Source organism: Octopus sinensis, linkage group LG16 (assembly GCF_006345805.1).
Source record: "Octopus sinensis linkage group LG16, ASM634580v1, whole genome shotgun sequence".
NCBI classification, from domain to species: Eukaryota; Metazoa; Mollusca; class Cephalopoda; order Octopoda; family Octopodidae; genus Octopus; species Octopus sinensis.
The window spans coordinates 20,435,616-20,440,409 of NC_043012.1; positions in this window are offsets into that span (position 1 = coordinate 20,435,616).

Sequence of the window (4,794 nt, forward strand, 5' to 3'; positions counted from 1 at the left end):
ATGAGGGGAGGGGAGAGGAAGCGGAATGAACAGCGTTCAATTACTTGCTGTAATGTCCCGTTTAGTCTCAATGCGAGTACATTAATTTCGTTAATTTATTAGATAAATGTCGTTTGGAAAACTATAGATATTATCAGATTTTGAAGAGGAATAATATTAAGTTTTAGTTGAAAACACACTTATGAAAACAGAACTGAAATTAAAAATCTTAAACAGATATCTACGTGTCTTTCTCTCGTTCCTCTTCTTATTTATGTTAACGTTGTAAAGTGTCCATTACATCAAAGATATCTTTAGAAAACTGTCGTTCTGTGACATGATGGAAAGCACTTCTATAGATTCGGAGAATTTTAACCTGCTTACTGAAAATATCCTGATGCTAATATTTAGTCCACATAGGAATATTCTTATGTATTCAAATATATTTTACGCAACAGAGTAACATAAAACTATAACAATATTTAAAATAGAATAGGCCAAACATTCTATTCAGGGTAACAACAGTCGCGAGACTAGTTTAGCTAACAAAATTAGCGCATATTTTTATAGCGATTGCTTTCAAGACACATCATTTTGCTGTGGTATTCCTGTCAACGGATTTATGTCTTGTCACCTTCAAACTTTCAACGAAATTCGCTTGTCAAACAAATCTAAAAGAAGGAATCGAAAATAAATGTTGTCATTTGGTCCGTGTGTTGTGTGTTTGTGTATGTATGCATGTTCGTATGTATGTATGTCTGCATGTATGCATGTGTGTCTATAGGTGTTTGTGTGTGTCTGTATGTGCCTGATGATATGAATATATTTCAAAATTTATGGCAATGCATGTCTTATAGCAATATATGTCTTACAGAGAAGCTCCATATCGTATAACAACACGCTTCTATCTTATATAAAATGTCTGAACTTGCATCAACGTAACAAAGGGCAAATTTTCTACATATTGATGGTTAATGAAAATGATTTAAGAAATCACCCACGTGACCAATCATTGTCGTTCTCCACTTTCCAGTATTTCATAGAACATTGTATTTTCCATTATTTTAGTTTCACAATGTAGTATGTGAACAGCACCAAATATTTATGTCCCTTAGCAATGTAAATATCGCTGTTGTATCATTTTCGTTTGGTTCGGTTATAGTTTTCGTTTTTCACGTTTTACGTTCGTAGGAGTTAATACTCCATGGCGATTGTGGCATGTAAGATTTCTAAGATGAATGTTTTCAATCGTGATATACATAGTGCTCTTTCTCTCTCTCTCTATATATATATACATATATATATATATATATATATATGCGTGAGAGTGTGTGTGCGTGTGTGTGTCTATGAGTTTGTGTGTACGTGTGTTTCTATATCAATGAATGTATTCGACGGAATAAGTATTCAATGCTTCACACTATAACATTTTAATTTGTTAAACTTCGTCTCACGAGCAAAGAGGAGAACGGTAACTGGCCAACATTACTGAGAAAGAAAACTTTCTTTTGCTACTGAGATACTTCAGTGCTTTTTTTTTCAGCATTGAGTGTCTTTAAGAAATACTCAGACCGAATGACGCAGTTACACACATATGCACACACAGATATATAGATATTATAATATATTGCGTTATATTATATTATTTATATTATATTATATATATATATATATATATATATATATATATATATATATATATATATATATATATATATATATATATATATATATATATATATATATATATATATATATATATATATATATATATGCGTGAGAGTGTGTGTGCGTGTGTGTGTCTATGAGTTTGTGTGTACGTGTGTTTCTATATCAATGAATGTATTCGACGGAATAAGTATTCAATGCTTCACACTATAACATTTTAATTTGTTAAACTTCGTCTCACGAGCAAAGAGGAGAACGGTAACTGGCCAACATTACTGAGAAGAAAACTTTCTTTTGCTACTGAGATACTTCAGTGCTTTTTTTTTCAGCATTGAGTGTCTTTAAGAAATACTCAGACCGAATGACGCAGTTACACACATATGCACACACAGATATATAGATATTATAATATATTGCGTTATATTATATTATATTATATTACGTTATATTATATTATATTATATTATATTATATTATATTATATTATATTATATTATATTATATTATATTATATTATATTATATTATATTATATTATATTATATTATATTATATTATGTATATATGATTTGATTATATTCATTTCATAACATTTGATCCTTAAGACTAAGGCCGATTCGCAGACTTCTTCAAATAATAATTTCAGTTTATAATCAATTATGTTTATACGTATATGCTATGATGCCTGCTACGTGTTATACAATAGTTTTACATATGATAGAATGTCTGAAGATGGTTAACCAATGTAAGGAATTACAAATTTAGATGTTGTGGACTCTGTGAATTTCAGGCGTTCCATAGAAATAAAATAAAATAAAATAAAATAATATTAATTAACGTAATGAATTGTTCGTAATACGCCAGCACCTTAAATGTAAATCATTCCTATATGCTAATTATACATAACCTTACGCATAATTATTATACATACACAAATAAGCTTTATTAATTATACGAATGCAATTGAATAATTCTCTTGTTAACTATAATTTCTTCTCGGTTTAGCGATAGATAACTTATTAGGCCATATCCTGAATTATTCTATTTGTACAAATACATAATATTTATAGCTCAAGTAAAAATCATTCGAATATGCTAACTACACCTAACCTTATTCTTGATTATTAAACCTATACTAATAAATTCCCTAATCTAGATCAAAGCAAATGATTTATTCCCTACCGAATTTAACCATAATTTGATCTCACCATTCTAACAGAGAATTATTCATTTATCCTGATATTTATAAATATGTGTTTAACCTATTGATGTATAACCTTCCATTCTATTAAATCTATGTTTAAAGACTGAACTATATTGCATGTATTATTGAAGTTACCTTCTAATGACCGCGTGGTTCTGCACTTTTAGACTCGAAATGTCTCTGCCTTCTTGCGTTGTCTCTATCTTGGAGATGATTTATTTTTGAGAATTATACATGATTCATGAAATACAATCTTTAAATTCACTTGGCCAATTCAGTCTAATGGAATTCTTTAGCTTTTGACCGGCTACATCTTTGTACCTATATGCTTCTATACCATTCCGTAAAGTTACTTGGTATATTAAGATATGTGTATGTACATTCATATATCTGTGCGTATGGGTAAGTCTATACGTTTACATGTGTGCATGTATATATATATATATTATATATATATATATATATATATATATATATACATACGTACATATATATATTTATATGTGTGCATATATATACATACACATATATATCCATATATATATATATATAGCTGTATCCTTACACTTCTGTACATATGCACATATACGTTTCCATATCTGTCTAAGTGTATACCTGTATATTTCATTTTTTAAATTAGTTTATTTAAATAGGCACGTGAATTTGCATTTATATTGTTCTTTGTACATGTGTTCATTTATATAAAAAATCTATACATATCTAAGAGGGTATGACAATACACATATATATATATATATATATATATATAATATATATATATATATATTATATATATATATATATATATATATACATATATATATATATATACATATATATATACACATATATATATATACATATATGTGTGTAAATGTATATATGTATAGATGTATATATGTATAGATGTATATATATATGGATGTATATGTGCGTGTGCATATGTGTATATATTTATATATGTATACGCAGAAGTGCTTATATATGTGAGTATATGTATATATTTGCATTGTGTTTTTATACATGCGTATATAAGGGTATCTCTTCATATTTGCGTATATTGGTAGGTTTGCAGCTGAATGTGCTTGCATATGATGTACTATGCATATATGTGCGTGCATATATCTATATCTGTATGAATGTTTATGTGTCTATAGGTACATATATGTTTGTGTGTGCGTGTATGTGTCTGCTACTTTTGTCTCCGTGTGGTGTTTCAGTATATTAATGTTATTCGAGTATTCAGGTGTATGGTTGTGGTTATGTACTTTAAAGAATACTAATTATGATTTGCTTATGCTTCTATGTATGCGTGGGCAGTGTTTTGATTTCTCAAGTGTTCATTAAAATAGAAATTATTCTGAGGTGTGGTTAGATAAGGTAATTAAAATTAAAGTCCATAATCTTTTACGTGTGGTATTTTGGTCTTTTAACGCTATTTCAAAATCATCCCTGTTCATTACTATCGCATGTTCATTTCTATATTTCCAGTTGTATGTTCTTTTTTGGATTAATTCATATTATATTTCATTAAACGTAGACGTACGCTTTTTAATCTATTTTATAGATATTTTTATTTTTACTATACATAGTTTACTTCCTCTCTTTACCACTTCTTGTTTTCTTGTTAACATTAAGGGTGGCCACTTTCCCTAAACTTAGATGAAGCACCTTAATTGATATGAAACAATACAGCTTTATTTATACTAACTATGCCTAGCTAATTTCATCTAGTATCGGTCTTCCAGACATAGTGTGTATGAAACAAAAAAGTTGTATGTATACTTATGATAGAATCATTGATGTAAGTATGATATTCTGGTTATTCGATGAGCTAGATTTCTTTATCAGCATAAATTTGTGAATAAACAATTATTCTGTATAACACGTAACATAAATATCAACAAGACATGTAAATATAATTTATTATACACGGAAATTATT